The sequence below is a fragment of the Centrocercus urophasianus genome, unplaced genomic scaffold (genome assembly GCF_019232065.1).
Source record: "Centrocercus urophasianus isolate 14NV4802_14NV808 unplaced genomic scaffold, USGS_Curo_1.0 seq_18, whole genome shotgun sequence".
Lineage (NCBI taxonomy): Eukaryota > Metazoa > Chordata > Aves > Galliformes > Phasianidae > Centrocercus > Centrocercus urophasianus.
In genome coordinates, this window is record NW_024884733.1 from 13,797,527 (window position 1) to 13,814,940 (window position 17,414).

At 42.0% G+C, this 17,414-nt stretch overlaps 1 protein-coding gene across 2 annotated transcripts in view; it reads left to right on the plus strand.

Annotated features, from left to right (window-relative positions):
* The first annotated feature begins 4,885 nt into the window (after positions 1-4,885).
* Positions 4,886-17,414, plus strand: part of TGFBR3 (transforming growth factor beta receptor 3) — a 115,148-nt gene continuing 102,619 nt past the window's right edge. The window contains exon 1 of one of the 2 annotated variants that reach the window (XM_042819908.1): positions 4,886-4,942. The gene's annotated coding sequence lies outside the window, so the exon portion shown is untranslated. Of the gene's footprint in view, positions 4,943-9,120; positions 9,215-17,414 lie in introns of those variants that run through there. The other variant, XM_042819907.1, reaches the window with a different exon arrangement.

A 17,414-nucleotide genomic window follows, 5' to 3' on the forward strand; every position in this document is an offset into this window, starting at 1 on the left:
CTGTCTTTATTTGATTGCAAGAGTGCTGCTTAGTCACATGTTTTGTCTGTCTTTTGTTAACTTGACCGAACAGATGCTAAGCCGGCCTTTCCATTGTAAGGGTGGTTTAGCATACTGCCTGTAGCAGAAATGCTCAGTCATGGCCTGAAGTAGTGATTGAGCACCTGGTGGGAAGGCAGAGCCAACCTAGGGGAGTTCAGGTGCAAGCAATGCCCTTGAGTGACCAGAAGGGGTGGAGCCAGGATCCCGCCCTTCCCAGACCTCATATAGGGGTTGGCAGTGGTAAGGGTCTATCACTGGAGATCTCTGTGTGCCTGAGGTCTTCTGAGGGTAAGTAGCTTTGTTCGTTCCCTCCCTTCCCCCCCCCCCTTTGATTCTGTGCCTATGGCTGTTGTGTTTAGCAAATTTTCTCTTGTTGTAGCCTAGGTTTTTGCTGCTGTTGTTGTGCCTTCCCTCACGTTATAGTGTTACAAACTGCCATAGCACTTTTTTCAGTAAAAAAATAAAATAAAAAAAAAAAAAAGAAGAAGAAAAAGTGTATTTATAGTTATGCTGAATAAATCTATTTTATTGTAAGTGGTTGTGGTATTTCTCCTGCAACTGTTAAGAAATTATCTTTGTAATCCCTTTTGCATTGAAGAGAATTTGCTGCCTTTTATATTTCTAACTTTGTAGCTTTAGGCACAAAGAATTCTTCTGCTTTCTCTACAGGGATCAGAATTCTATCCCATACAATGAAACGTAACTGCAGTTGGTGTCTTTACTGTGGAAAAAGTAAAGCCATTTTAGAAATGCATTGAAGTAGAAGATCTTATCTTCTCTGGCATGCCTCCATCGCATCACAGACATGAGCGTGTAAGGTTCTAGGTGTACTGGAATCACCACTTGTGCCTTGTTGAAGAGAAGAAAAATGACTGGGGAGAAGGGATTCTACCATCTCTGGAAGTTGATGTTTGGTGGAGTTCTCTGTAGCAGAAGGCCTGTACAATGCCTAGATAACACGTGGAGTCAAAACAGGAAGAGAGGAAGGCAGAGCAGTACATGAATGTTGCTTAACCCCTATGAAGCAGAGAGTAAAAATACTTTGTGGATTTGAACTTGCTCTGTGTGAGTGTCTTGGAACAGTGTCAGATGGCTCTTTTTCAGGCAGCAATTGTTAGTGTTGTCAGTGCCCTGCAGCATCTTGTCTGTAAGCTTTTCTGACCTGTTTGGGTGACTATAGACCAGTTAGACTAAAATTGTGTCCTTTGAGCTGCAGGGGGTATGTCTATTTCAGCGTTTCATTTTGAATCAGGAGCAGGCTTTGGAAGCCAAATTCCTGGCCATTCACCCCTGTGGCGTTTTGGTTTACATGATGAAACAAGTCTCAGAAGACAAATAGGATTCCTTCTGGGTGAAATTAAACTGTGGCCTGAAAGCGCACCTAACATGCTGCAATGGATTTGCAGTCCACACTGGAATTGGTTGGAAGTAATTCACCCTATTATCAGGTGCTCAAGATGTAGCTTCTGTTCTGTTGATACCTTCCTCTTGTACTGCACTAATTGTTACTGGAGATAGGCATACAGTCTAATCACTTTTTTTAATGCATTTATTCAAATCTGTTCTTATATCTTCCTTCTGGAATTGATTACTGCTCATTAACAAAGTGATTGGTGAGAAACAGGATGAGGCAGATGGTGACCAGCCGGTACGCTGTAGCATGATGCCCTTCTCACCCTCAGTGACAGTACTGTGGCTCACTTGTTAGGAGCAATAGTTTAGCAAAAACTAATTTGTAGTTAACTATTTTGTTTCTGTTGACTCTTGATGTAAAAATATATTGGAACCTAATGCCTGAAAAAAAATAAACGAGCAAAAATGTGGTGGTGTGACAAGGAGGTCTGTGGTTTGCAGATCTTCCTGTCTGTCTATAAATGGCTAAATCAGCATGTTTTCTAGAGGAGGTAAATTTATCTGTCAATGCCTTAAAAAAAAAAAAAAAAAAAAAAAAAGAAAAAGTACATTGCATTTCAATTTTGCTTTTTTTGTGGGATTTTTGTTTTCTTTTTGGAAAGAGCAAATTAAAAAAAAAAAAAAGTATTAGAAAGAAAATACAAGCACACAGTGTCTCTTAGTGATCTTGGTCTCTTACACTTTGTGCCAGTTCAATGCTTTAGATATGTTTTGGCTAGTTCAGGAAAACATAGATAGTTCAGAATGGGCTTAGAAGCCTCTTGCAGGTCCATATTGCAATGGTAGACATCTACCCTGTCATTGTGTGAATACATCAGAAAAAGATGTTGGTGCGGATGAAACTTCTGATTTTCAGGATAAAATATGTCCTTAAGACATTAAAAAAATGAAAGAGCTGAGTAGCAGTTTTATTGGCTATGTAAATTCGTGATCTCTGCTAAAAGTGTAACTTGCCCTTGATTTCCTTATTCTTTTTTCTTTTTGACTGTGGCTTTCAACAGCACTGAGTGTTTAATTTTATGTCTGATAAACTTCAGGTGAATCAATAGATACAAACTAGATTGCTTACAGTCAGCTTGTACAGAAGGTTCTCAGTCCTGAGATAAAAGCAGGAACAAACCAGGCCCAGCTCTAAGTGATGTCCATGTGTGATAACCTTGGCAAGATTTCTGAGAGGATACTGGCTCTGAGATACTTAGTTTGTCCTTCAGCTTGCTGTCATCTTGACAGTAGTTGACACTAGCAGTTATGTGGAACAAATTCTTCAGAAATACTTAAGGGTTGTCGACATTAAGTTGTGCGAGGGAGATGTAGGTGGATTACAGGAAGCAGCTGTGAGAGTTACCAAAGCTTGCGTTTGGCCCCTTAGTGCGGAGTATTCGTGAAACTACAGGTAGCTGGGGATACTTTAGACTACTTGTGAACAGATATTTTGCAAGTCTTTGAGCTCAGATCTGTTCTATGGTTGGTATATTGGTCATCTATTTTTGTGGTGCTTTCAGCTGCTTTCAACCTATCTGTTGAAAGACTGTCTTTCTCCACAAGCCCACTGTCACTAGTACAGTCAAGAGATGTTTGAAGTGATACACATCCCCCTGAAACTGCCCTGGATGGCTGATTTCTCAAGTGAGTTCTCTTCTTTGGAACTCAGGCTTTCTCCCAGGTACAGAACCTGCCCTACTGTCTGCCTGATGTGGCTTTGCAAGCATCTGAATGTTGAGATAAGACCATCCTTTCCTCCAAGAGCTTGGTAAAGGTAGGCTGTAAGGAGATTGGGTTGTTTTTTCTTCTGTTTTATCAAGATCTCAATCTTTTGTGTATGTGAGAAAGAAAAAGAAGACTGTATTTGGCTTTTTTATAATGTGTGAATGGGAACAAAGAGTGAATTTTGATAGCAGTTCACACACATCTGCTGTAAATAATTGATACTTCTTGAATCAATGCATGACATGAAAGTCTTCCAGCAGCAAATCACGTGTCAAATTTAAGTATAAACCCTTCAGGAATTATATGTGTGCACTTGTCTTACATCTCGGACTCCAATGAAGGACAGTTAAGATGGATAGAGATCACATTCCTTGGCACATTTGTTCTTCTTTCAAGCATGACAAGCTTACACATGGGAGAAAACAAACATATATCCAGCATAAGGCATTAATCAGTAGCAATCTAAGGTGAAGAAATTTGAATGTAATATCCTACAGATCACATGGAGAGGAAAAAAAATGAGGCCCAATACCTGCAGAAAAGACTTAAATACTTATATTCTTTTGTCTTTTTTAATATGTCCTGTGAAATAGCGAAAGCAGTACAGTATATGTGAAGGAAATGCTTTAACATTAATTCTGGAAAAGGAGTGTATTTTCTTTAGGTGCAGTTCTAACTCTAACCATAGAGTGGCAGTGCAGAATTCCTTCCCTGAAGTTCTGGAGTTCAAATAAATAAGTTGCAGCCTATGCAATCCATTACTCAGATTGGCAAACCCAGAAATTTTGCCATAGGTTGATGTTGAGGCTCCTGCATGCAGTGTGTTTAACTAGGTGACTTTCTGCTGTGGGGGAATGGTTTTAGAAGCAGAGTATATACTTGTCTAATTTTTGCACTTAAAAATGTTGTTGCCTATTTTGGACTCCAAATATCTTACGTGAATAACTTCATGATTTCCTCATCCTTAAGGCCCTTTACAAGCAGAATGCTGACAAAATAAATAATAGCATTATTTAATAAAACAATGACCTGCAACTTTTTAAAATTCATGTGGAATATTTTCTCATTTCTTTAGGATTTATACTTAGAATCTAAACATCTACTTAATTTGTTTAAGCTATAGTTCTGTCCTGAAACAGGTCTTATCTCAGGCATTTTTGCTGTACTGGATGAAATTTAACTTACCAAAAATGTCCGATAACTTTTTACATTGTTGTGCGTTCCTTTCTTTCACTTGCATTTGCTTATTTAAATTGTTAACTCTCTAGAAAACAGGTTTGTCTTATTTGTTTTTCAATAAAACCTTTGACACTCTGTGTATATAACAAAGTAAAATATAATAAAGTAATTGTGCCATTGTATACATGAGAAGATTTTAGCCTGTGATATTTACATCTTGGCTGTGAAGAATTCCATCCGTAATGTGGTGTTGAACCACAAGCATGTCTTATGCCTTTAAAGCTCAGAACTGAATATAGCAATCTGGGAACTCTGCAGACCACAGCTACAATTTTAGTCATGTGTAATTCTATAGCTTAGATATTTGCAGAGAGTGAATGTGCAGGCTTGAATATGAAAGTTTGTGCGTATCTTATTTAGTATTTTTGATTTCTGTTAAATTCTAGGTGTTGTGTGATCTAGTCTAAAGAGAATTGTCTGAACTTGAAGAGGTTAAAATCACCTGTTGACTTCTGCCTATTTGATTGCTTTTTGGATGAGGCTCTGAATAGACAACATGCCATATGGGATCCAGCCCAAAAGAAGTAATTGAGCAGTACAGGTATGCTACTCTAACATTTTTCTTGTTTGTTTTTTTCTTTCATACAGTTTTTCTTCCCTCTTCTGGTCTGTTGTGTTTGCACTTGTTATGCTGGTGGTCTGTAAACATCAGAAAAACGTTGGAAGGAGAATAAGGGGGGTATTAGAGTCAAAGAGGGGTGCTGGGTATGGGGGAGTCAGTGTGAGGTGAGCAGGTAAGAATAGGAGGCACAAAAAGGCTGGTTGGTCACACTGGAGGGTTTCTGGGTTTCTGTGTTGTTTTTTTTTTTTTTTTTCCCTTAATCTGAAACCTTCAGAAATGTTATTTAAATTAGATTTGTAACTTCAATGTTGACCTCAAAACCCATGGTACTACCAGGTTTGGGTATATGAGACATGGTGGTTTTTTTTTTTCCTTGGAATTTTTCCAGATTTTCTACGGCACTTGAAACTTATTCCCTGCCTTAATCCAAAGTAACTTTCAAGTATAGACAGGCCTAACAGTATAACACTAACATTTACTTAACTTTGGCAGAAGTTATAGGTGTTCAAGGAATGCAGGATTGTTTTGTAAGGAATATAGAATTTTAACCTCATTAGTTGATATTAGTGAATTATTTCCTAAGAAGCTTTAGATGCCTTAATTTTGTTAATAGGACCTTCATGTGAAACACTGTATGGGTAAAGCCATAAAATTACCCATAAGGAAGAATTAGTTCTTACTAATGTCTGGGAATCATTTCTGTGATCTTGAAATAATTTGACAGGAAAGTATTTTCATACTAAGTTGCTTGTTTATTGAAATATCTGCTTTCAGAATTACAGTCTCCAAATCAATTTGAGAGTGGTTATTTCATAGAGCTGTTAAGTTGTTATAACCTCTTTTGGTGGGTGAAGTTCTCTAAATAGTGCTATAAATAGGCAAGATGCTCACATCCTGAAGTATCTGCTTCAAGTACACTTCTGCTTGTGGCAGTGGATTCATAATAAGAATATATTCATTAGCAGGAGGCACATTCAATATTGATCATCATATTCAATGATGTAGTCCCTAGCTCAGAGTTTACTCTTAAAGCTCCAGTCCAGCATCATTACAGAGGTCAGAGATTATTCTGAGTTCCTTGAATTGTGGGAATTACCCAGACAGTGAAGGTTTTCAGTATGGCAAGGTTTTAAGAACAAGCTAACTCCAATTCTCTTGTTTAAACTCCATGGATTTAAAAAAAAAAAAAAAAAAAAAAAAAAAAGTTAGCTTGTATGAAATTTGATTTCATAAGAAGTTGAACAATGTGGCTTCAGTTAAATAAGCACTGATTGGTAAGTGTACGCTCTTCAGCAGTGCCTGCCTAAAACTGTGCTGAAAGTCATTTGCTGAATCAGTGCTAAATGTGATAAGCATCTTGCACAGCTGAGCTCCTTGCTGGGTAGCCAGAGTGGTGTACACTCAGGAACCTGGCTGGTGGCAAGGCTTCTGTAAATGCTAAGTAATGTGGATGTCTCTTAGCAGTGAGATTGTTAGGCTTGAGTGACAAAGGCCAGCATGTACCTATGCGGTTTTGGAGTCTAAAGATCTGAACAAAATAATGTGGAGTTGAATCCACATCAATAAGGCCTGTCCTTAGAGAGGATTAGTTACTTAATACAGCATGTCATTTTAGGGTACTGATGCTGCTTCTGGTTTGTGTGATGTGAAGTCGTCTGACTCTTCAGAGTGGGTTAGAGTTTCATGACAGTAATGTGAGGTTTTAATTGATGGTGGCTTTATTTTTTTTTTTTTTGTGAGTAGCACATGAGTAATTGCTACTCATAGAAGTATATATTCCTAATGAATTTTTAGTCTACATAGATAAAGCATTTACTAGCAATGACTCAGAATTGATGCTGTCTCAAAAATACAGACATTGAAACTGCAATTGTTAACTTGGGGCAGAGTCCTTAAGATAAGGATTGGCATTTACTTAGGCTGAATTCTGCAGCACTCTGTAAGCTTGCAAAAGTGATTTGCCACAGCTTTCATGTACCTTGCTGAGGATAATCCATTGCATTGTTGGATTTGGCCAGTGGCTGCTGAGTGAAATAATCCTGCCCTGGAAAAGAAGTGAACCACTAGAGCAGCAAATACTTAAAGCGTGGATTACATATACAGTTCTGCACAGCTTAACACTACGGTTAAGATGAGAGGAATTAACTTGATTTTAGTAGGAAATTAGGTCTCTTCTTGTTGTTCTTTCATGAAGTATTATAAAAAAATATATTGCCAGAGCCAGTCAATCATAATGTTCCTCTGCCAGCCAAACCTTACACCTGACTGTACTTGTATGCAGTAACTTCTTGTATCTTAAGCCGCTGAACTTCATGCACATCAACTAATTACAGAAGAGTTTATAACTATAAAACAATGTTGAGCATGGCTTGGAAAGTCTCATCAGACATCAGAGAAGTGGTGTAAAGCCTCAACTTCTTGGATGCTTAGTACCTAACGAAGGTGGCTCTGAGGGCAGGAATCAGTTCTTTCCTAATACCAGTGCAAATGGTGATAACAATTTTTAGCTGCACACAGCAAATTTGGCTTTACCAAGATTTGTACACACTTTGTACACATTAACAGCTTTGACCACTCATCTGAGTAAATGTTATCAAATTTAATCTGTGCAGGATTGAGACCTAAATGAGTATTTAAAATAGTAAGTCATTGCTCTGCTTAAGTCTCAATCCCATTTTTGATCAGCACACTGGGATTTTGGGCAGCGGAAGTAAAGTAGACATAATATGCACTGAAATACATGTGTTGCTTTTCGTGCTGCAAAATATTAATTTCTTTAGTTAAGGGACTTCCCCCACCTCCACATCTCTTGTGCAGATTTTGTATCTGACATATAGACTTGGAGTAATAGGGGATTATATCATGCTCCAACACGTGCAACTTTTCAAACACTTAAAAATAAATCAAAAGTTGTGCAAGTGGATTTTAGGCTGCCAGAAAGCAGCCTGAACTTGTATTTTGCTTGTTTCTTCAGGTTTTAGAAGGCTGCCTACTGAAATTCTACAGGCAAACCAAATGGTTATTATAGCAACCTTTGGTTTACTTGTTTAAGGCCTCAGCTAATGCCAGCATTTTGAGGTTTTGTCTCCATGAGGTGCTCAGCAGTGCTCCCCAGTGTGGGTGCCCAGGATTAAACTGCTCACAGGTCCCTGGCGTGCATTGTGGGGGCTCTGCAAGGTTCTTCCAAAGGAGAAAACAGCACAAAGTATAGGTGGTAGCAAGTTCCTCTGGTCTGCTGGCATTTCAAGAGTGGGTAAGTTGTTTAAACTCTTGCAGCCTCTTAATGAGGCTACAAAGTATGGTAGCAATCATCCCCAGTGTTCTGACAGCACACTAGTGAAATTTTGGTGAAGCGTTCTGAAACTCCTCTTTTATTCGCTGTGTTTCTGCCCGTTCTCGCCGTGAGCTCCGTACGGGAGCTGCTCATTCGGATAGGCGGGTGGGGGCTCGGAACCGTCACGGAGCTTCCTGGTGTTGCCCTGCCCGCGCTGGCTGCGGCGCCCAGCGGAACCGGCACCGAGCAGCAGCGGTACCCCGGCCCACTCAGTTCTAAGGAGCCGTCGGGCTTCAGAAGCCGGTTCTCCGCACCCCTTGCCGAAGGAGAGCGTTATGGTAGAGCTTGGCGATCGCAGTGAAGTGCAAAGCCCTCACCCGTGCTCTCTTCGCTCCAAAACTCAATGTACTGCTGAAACGGGAGCTTTGACAAGCCGAGGAGAGGATTCAGTACAGAACAACCTCTGTTATATTCTGGCACAAAGGCTCCTCTTGCGCACGCAGACCTCCGCCTGCACGTCACGCGGCTCCTTCCCCTGCCCCGGGTAGAGCCGCGGAGCGCAGGTGCAGCCGAACGGCGCTCAGGTGCGGCGCGGGACCGGCTGGCTCCGCGCGGCGAATGGGCCCCGGGGGCGGGGACGCCGTCGGTGCCGTCACGGCGCAATCCCCGCCCCGCGTCCAATGACGGCGCAGCCCCGCTCGGCTCGGCCCGCCCCGCCGTGTGCCTGGCGCTGCCGCCATGGGGTTACTCGCGGTCTGGGGGCCGGCCGGGCGGCTGCGCACCTCCTCCTTCTCCTCCTCCTCGCCGCCTCCTCCCGCTAGCCGCGGGCCGGGCAGTAGCGGCCGGCGCTGGGTCGGCCTCGGCGAGGGTCCCGTTCGGTTCGGTTCCGTTCCCGGCCGGCGCTGCGCTGCCCATGGCGTAGCCCCGCAATCGCGCGCCTGCCCCGCGGGACGCGGCGTGGACGGAGCTCCTGCCAGGTACGTGCGGGCGGCCCGGACCGGGAGTGGGCGGCGGTCCGCGTCTCGCTCACGGGGCCGGGAACGGGACCGTGGTTGGGGCGGCCGATCCGTGGGACTGCGGGGGGCGAGGCGTGAGGGTGAGGCCGGGAGGCAGCGACCGGCAGCCGTCGGGTCCCGGCAGCGGCGGGAGGAGGTGAGCAGCCGCGGTCGGGTCTGGCGGTGCGCGTTACAGGTGTCACTTGAGCGGTGTGTGGGGCCGGTAGGGCGGCTCTCTGCGGGGTCGGTGCTGCCCCACTGATGGGCCACTGCCGCAGGAACGAGCTATGGAACTGGCGCGGGCGTGGTGGTGACACGAGAGGCGTGAAGGCGGTGTGCGGGTTGGCGTGGTGCGGCTTCACCGTGCTTTCGCTGGGAAGCTGCTGGCCTGTAGGACGTGCGTCCTGCTGCCACCTCTGAGCACCTTTGTGTGCCACGCTCCCACCAGGTGTGCCCAGGCCACTTCTTCAGCTCCCCCAGTTTCACGAGCTCTTGCTAGTCCCAAATAATTGCTACTGGCATCATTGAAGATGATGCATTTTGTCCTTTTACCCATTTCACCAATTCCAGGTGTAGCTGCCTTCAGGGCTGCGCCTTCCTTAGGTGCTGGGGGTGCAACCAGATGCCAATGGGTTTCCCTCAGTTGTGTTACACTGTAGCTATTATGACTTAGTTGCTGTCACAGAGTATTTTCTGCACATCTGACCATGTCCATGTCCCCATAGATGCCCTGTCCCATAGCACAGATCAGTTTTAGTGGAAACTTAAAATTAGGTTCATAAGGTTTTGCAGTCAGTGTGAGAAGGAAGGCTTGGATGAAGGAGCACTGTGATGTCGTTCTCCCACAGGCTGTTACCTGGTCTCCCTGCCTTTACACCAGGCCAAGCACTTCAGGGCTGTTGGGATGAGGTGTGCAGGCCAGTGCTGGCCTTGCAGGGAGGCTGCTGCAGCAGCGCAGCCCCTGTCCCAGAGCAGTGCGGGGACCGGCTGGGCACAGTGCTGTGACGCTGCGCTGCTGCTGGAGCCTTGCACAGGATAGACCTTGAGGCTGCTGTAAATGCAACAAATTCCAAAGCGTAGATCTATTTGTTTACTGCTTCTTGCCAGGAATACTTTATTTCCCGTGCAGTCCACACTTTTTCCGTGGATCTCGTGGGACAACATGAATTGGTAGCTGGGTTTTAGTTAGCGCAGGTGTCCTGCCAAAGCATTTCTAACAACAGTGTTAGTGACAGATGCATGTTTGTGCAAAGAGCCCTGGTCATCCTATGGAAGCTGCTGGGGCTGCCGGCTGAGGAAGAGTGCGTCCTGCCAGGATTTGGCGCTGCGGTTGTGCGGGCAGCCATGGCTGCAGAGTCAGGGAGGGCCAGCTGCTTTGGGGCAGGCTGCTGGCTTCCTTCAGTGAAGAGCCCTTTACTCTGCAGCTTGCTTCCCCCATTTGTTTGCTGAGTCCAACCTTGTTGAGCTTAAAGTGGCACTTCAAAATTTTTCCTCTTCTGCCTTCCTTTCTCCCTCTGGGGAGATCTTGTTTGGTTCTTGTGCACATTTCAGCTTTGGGTGTGTGTGCAGAGCTTTGTCTAGGCCATGTGTGAGTGATGCCTCCCAAAAGATGGGATTTCTTTCATGAAGTTCTGATTTTTATTTCTCCAGCACGCAGAATATCTCGTGGTACTGTAGCATCTTGGTGGCTACCTCTAGGAACAGTGCTCTGAAGTTAATTGCTAACCAGCAGGGGGAACACACAACACTGTCTCTGAAGTCAGTTTTCATACCACAGCTGCAGTTTGTTAAAACCTTGGGCCTATGCCTTTGATAGTATTTCTTTAAAAGATGAATATTGAGTTACTTGGAAAAAAGTAAACGTTAGAATAAATGCATGATTTTTGTATGCATGCCTATTAGTTTGCTCTGATAGATATCTCTCTCACTCTTCTGAGTGGAATTTTACTGTATTATTGAGAACCGAACTTGATAAATTCTTTAAGTGGAACTTTTCTTTCAAGATGTTTGAAATGAGTTAAGTGAAAATGAGAAATGATATTGAGTAGTCCCCCAAAGCTTTGGACAGTGAGGTAGCTAGGATGTTTTGACAGTAGAACTGAAGTTGAGTGGCCAAAAAATTGTATTCTTACAGGAAACTATTCACAGTATTTATGGTTTCCATAAGAGAAAGTATTGTAGGTGATCTCCTAGAATTTAGGAAGCCATGACTAGTTTGTTTTTGCAGAGGTCAACTGTTGCTCCCTGTATGAATCAGTAATGATTTTTCTTTTTCTTTGCTAAGGATGGGAACTTGGAGCAAGTTGCTGTTTCTTGGTGGAAGCCAAAGAGCAGCCCTTACCCTGCAGTAAATGTGAGCTGCCTCGCTGCTTGCACTATGGGGTTAAACTGTCTTTGACTGATGGTAGGCTAAGAACATGCCTGGAAGCATCTGCCATGGAGTTGCAGGTTTGCTCCAACACCACAGTGACTGGCAACAATTGCATATTCTCATAGTTTTAAGTCTTAAAGCAAATGGAGACAAAATACAGACTCATTAGAATGAATGGTCCCAAGTCACCTTTACAGAAAGACTTGAATTCCTCTGGGGATGTGCTTACCTGGTTCTGGAATGACACTGACTGAACATGAGGCATCATTGTTTTCTTTCCCAGTGTTTTAGCCACCAGGTATATAGGTTTTCCAGTGGCCTTGTTTTCTTCTCTGAGAGCAGTATCCTGTACTGCCAGATACTGAAGTTCTGTGTTAAGCTCCATTGGTGATCTGCATCTTTCATTATTTTTGCTTTGATTATAATTAATAGCGAATCACAAAACTTTCTCCCCTGTGCAGTTCTATGAGATGCTGAAATATGTAAAGTCACTGTGAGATTTATGCTTTTGTGTTATTTAAAGATAGCACTAAAGCTTTGCCAAATTTAAATTACAGTGCTTTTGTCTGATAGCTACAATAATATTCTGTTAGCATTTAAGGTAGGTGTTACTGAGTCAGAGGTGATTGATATCAGCAAATACCCTGTGGGATACAAATTGCAAATATCTTTGCAGTCACGTTACTTGCAGTCTAACTCCACAGAATATTTGTGTATTATAAATAAGCATTACTTGTAGAGCAGCAATATTTGTGGTGGTGAACAGCGGTATGTGAGTTTGTGGCCATTTCATGAATAGAAGCATGTTTTGCCATAAAAATGTACTAGCAGAGAAGTAATGCAATTGGAACTGCTCTGTCCATAACTGCAGATTCTCATTTTCATGAGCTGGCAGTCATCCAGTAGAGCAGCTTTTCTTGTGCTAGGACAGCAACAATTAACTCTATGATAGCCAAAATGAAACAGATTTACACGGTTTGGGAAATCATTGAAAAAGGGACTTCAAAACTGCTGCTTAATCAGTATATATCCCATGTCTTTCTATTTTCTTCCTGTCAAAGTAGATTTTTGGAAACGCATCCTTTGAGCTTAAATATCCAAGTGGTTGCTTTATCAAGTTCAGCAGAGGACGTTTGATATTTAGTTAGATTGTTGAATATGTACAACTTGCAAGAAACTGTCTGGCAAAATATACTAGTTTATGATGTGTTTGTGGTGAAATAATGAATTTATTGAGGAAGAACGTGAAAGCTCTTCATTCATATTCATTCTTTAATTAGTTCCTCAACTTGAGTTATTGATGTTGGTTGTTAACAAATTGAATTGTGCTATATTTAACACTGCTTTTCAGTAGTTTCTCTAATTTTAATAGTGACCAATTCCAGATTTATTTATTACGCTGTTGCAGACTATTGCAAAATTGCGAGAGGTCAGCTGGAAAGGTTCACTGTTTCAAATAAGCTTAGTTATAACCCTGCAAGAGACCTGTTTAGGTTCTGGGAGAATAGCTGATCTGTAGGTCACAGGTTTGAAACAAGTTAATTATATACCTGAATGTATGAGCCGCTCTGCATGGAAGGGACTGTAGTATAGAAGGCGATTGGAGGGGAGGGAATTCACTTATACTCTGATTTTCTTAATAAGCATAGGCATTTCTGTTGGGAATTGCTGTAGTTTTGTTGTTTGAGTCAGGATGGTAAAAGTAAATAATAACAAAAAAATCTCAGACTATCAAGGGAACCAACTGCACAGTGTAGGACTGCTGGAAACGTGCTTCTTTGTCAAGAAGCAGGAGGTGGATTGAAGAACTGTCTGTCTTGTCTTAGATTCATGGAAGTAATTCATTAGGCCATACCTGCATGTGACACAGTGTGAATGAGTAGTCTCATATCAGTGAGGCTGTACTTGTTTTCTTTTTCTTTCTGAGAGCGATTTGAGTGAAGCAAAATAGCATTCTGATCGACAAAACAGCTGCTGCAGGATTTGAAAAGCATGACTTTTTCTCATATTAAGGCTACAGAATGAGTGGACCAAGTCACTCCTCTTGTACGTGCAGCTTGTGCTACGCAGTGGATGAGCTTCCCCTCCTCTCTTTAAAATGACCAGTTCTTCTGAGTTCTTTTGGGTCAGGGATTTGGTTCACTCTGGAGATGAGGTACCGTGATTTTCTTCTTGCACACACTGTGTGCAAATGATTTATTTATATGAATTTAGGAATGTGTTGTGGCCTTCCACATCTTAAACCTTCTGTTCAGAGCTTTTTGCAGTCCCTATGTGTAAATGTAATAAATAATGAAAGGCAGGAAATTCTGCATGGTAAAATTATGTAGGAGTATGTGTGCATTCTCAGTGGAATATGCCAGTGATACGGATCCTTGTTGAGACAAATCCTCCTCGCAGCACTCATAAATGATAGTTTTTATGGAAAAAGATTTTGCCTTAGCCTGAACGTGTTTCTCTGCCAAACAAATTAAATTACACATCTTTGGCAGACAATTAGTGAGAGGTTAGATTACTCCTACATAAAGGGAAGCTCCTTTTGACTCATTCTTTTAACTGTGTAGAACTTTGTGGTCTTCCCTGTTTGTGTGGGAGAACTTTCCTATCTTACAGACTTGCATCTGCAAATCTAATGGCTGATGGTTAGCTTCTGACAAATGTGTTTAGCTTCTGTTGTTGTATAGCAGCCTGAAGAAATGCACTATTAATTTACCTGCTTTCTAAAGTGCAACTTGTTTCAGAGAGCAAATTTCAGAACACGCTTCTCTTGATTTATTGTTTTCCCTTCAAAAGGTGGTTTTGATGATGAATGTGGTTAGTTTCAACATACCCAGTAGTTAATATTTTAAGCTGCTCATTTACATCTTGTCACATCTTATGACCATGGTAGAGGGGAAGGCTGATTTGTGTCACCTCATCCCATTGCTCTGCATTGTTTTTCAGCATTTTTCAGTTTGCTGGTTACCATTCTTTCCCCTAAGAACGACCTGCATTCTTATATAGAAAACTCATGCTTAGTGCCATAGTCACATTGTTTGCTGTCATCCCTTGTGATCTTCTCACAATTAGCCTGGATAATTTCTTCTATATTAATGTATTTAATGTAATTTAATGTAGGCCACCATTTGAAAACCACCTCTCTAAATGTACAGAGGCAATTTCAAGATCTGAAATCAATCAGAGATTGATTTAGCTTTGTTGCTGGTAGGGAGGCTGCATCTAGCACTAGTTCTAGATACAGTTCTAAAGTTTTGCAGATTAGGCTTGAAAAAATAACTGCATCAGGCATTTTCTTGAGAAACTCAGTGGCTGAAATCTCTTACCCTGAGCAGAAGCCCTGCTATGTTGAAAACTTTCAGTGTTTCCTTGCAGTGTTTTCTTTCCTTTCTGTGGCATAGCTGCAGGGAGATGATTCCCTAGCGGCATGTTGGCCTGGATAGGTGCGTTAGAGCTGTTAACTTTTTAGTTTAGGTGTGCAATTAGAAACTGAGCCAAATAAAACTTAAGATTAATGAAATTTGTGTGAGGTTGTTGGCTGCTGCTGCATTGGTGAAGAGTAAGATAGTCCAGTGCCAGGAAACCCATTCTGTTTCAAATTAGAAATCATTAAAAAAAAAAAAAGTAGGCAAAAAAAATTTAACCGTGAGAAGGGAAAATTGCAGAGAATTGCTGCATGCTGTTCATGATCTTCTTCATCCTGAAGACTCCTGTGCAGCAGCAGCAGCAATGTTTTTGCTTCAGAGTAAAATTTCCAGAAGCAACAAACTCCATTAGAAAAACAGAAGTCTGGTTGCTGTTAGCAGCAGTGAGATATTGCTGGTTTTGTTCCTAGGAACCTGTGCTTTATTTCAGGTGCACACTTTCAGATGCCTTGGCAACTTGAATCCCATCTTATGTATATACAGTTTTGAGAAGCTTTTTTGCTGCTTCTGCTGCCTGAATGCTCATCAGGAAGACATGATATAATTATACCTCTGCTGCTCCCTGGTAAGGACAGTGAGATCTTTTCCAGAAGATGGAAGCAAAACAACCTGAAATGGTGTTATCTTTTCAGGTAGATAATGGAGGGGTGCTGTGGCCGTGCAGAGGTGCTGTTATGACTCATTTGCTTGTGAAAGATGAGGCTTTCTGTGAGTTGCATGGAAAATATGTGGCTGAAGCTGGTACTAGATTCCAGGTTGCTTGAGCCACTGTAGCCTAACAGCTGCTCAGCCTCCCGGTCTCTTGTTTTCTGTGCTCCTTTTAGAGACCCTCTGATGTAGGCTGTCCCTGAAGAGTGTGTGAAAGTAGAAAAGTTCTGATTCGCCGCTTGAGTTACGCATAGGATGTTTGCCTTGCTGTTAAGCTCTGTCTCCTGTGCCATGTGTATTCCCTTCCTAGACTTTCAGTAATCTCTAGGAATTTCTGCTTTTGTTAAAAGGGAATCTGCACTGTAGTCTCTCCTTGAGGAAGAATCTTGTGTACTCCTTCCACTAAAAAAGACGCCTGAGTGCACTTCCTTCCCTTCCACCTATTGAAACCCTCCTACATCCTGATCCTGCAAGAGGCTATTCTCTTGTTTACACTTTAAGTACAGCCTTGCCCCTGAGCTCATAAAGACTCAGTTGCATACCTCACTGGGTCTGGGGGAAGGGAAGTCCTGGGAACATACAAACGATTGATTTTTATCCTGTTTCTGTAAACTGTCTCTTGCTTTTGTGCTATGCTATGCAGTGATTATGTAGCTCAAGCTTCCGTGATGTTTGGTTTCATGACTTTACTTTTCTGATCTAAACTCACAGCAATTAAAATCAGCTGGTTAAGAACGTGTTGGGAAGCTGAAGGGAAAATTAGTTATGAAATTATACTGAGAATAGCCACCATTATCTGAACTGGAGCCTCCTGGCAGCAGTGGGCAATATGTGTACCAGGTAGCAAAGTCAACTTAAGTAACGTGTTGCTAAAAGGTGAAATAAATTTCACGTATTGTATGGACTGACTTGTGTATATTTTGTGACAAGATACATTGTAATATGTTAATATGAAGATAAATAAATGAAATGTTAGAACAGAAGTCACTCAGAGTAGAGGGGCACAATTGCTAAATGGCATAAAATATCTTCTCTTGGCACTTGTCCAGTTCCCATAGCCTTTAACAGTGACTTGTTGAAATGTCCCATTACAAGCACAGCAGCATGTGAACTGCAGGACATCAGTTACTTTTTCCCTGGGCTTCTGATATGTCAGGATTTTTGGTTTTATTACTATTCATATATTCCCTGAAACTGAAACCACTTTGATCTTTCTAAATCAGAATCTATCCCCTTAATAGCTTATGAGTGAGTTACTGTTTTCAGTTCTCAATGGTGGAACTTTGTATGCTTTGGACAGAGGCATTAAAAATACATAGAAACTTTCAATCCCACGTTTTACTTGCTAACCCTATTAGTCAGCTTTCCAACCTGTGCATGTACAAATTACACAGAATTGACAGAGGATAAATGTCATCTAATAAAAAAGGAATCTGCTAAAATGCATATTTAATAGGAATGGAGTTATTAATAAACTCTTCCAAAACTGATCAGTGGCTAAGTTTGTAGAGCTGCTCATGTACTTACCTATCTGTGAAATTTTTGTTGAGGCATACTTGATTACAAATGATTGCCTTTTGTTACTTATGCATGGAATGTACATATTTCTTGCACTCATGTGGTGAGCCAGCATGGGCAAGTGGGAGAAAAACTGGTTAAATAAAAGAAATGGTTGCCATGCGTAAAACAAACAAACAAAAAGTGAAAAAACTTTGGCTGTGAAGGCCTTCTTGGATAGCCT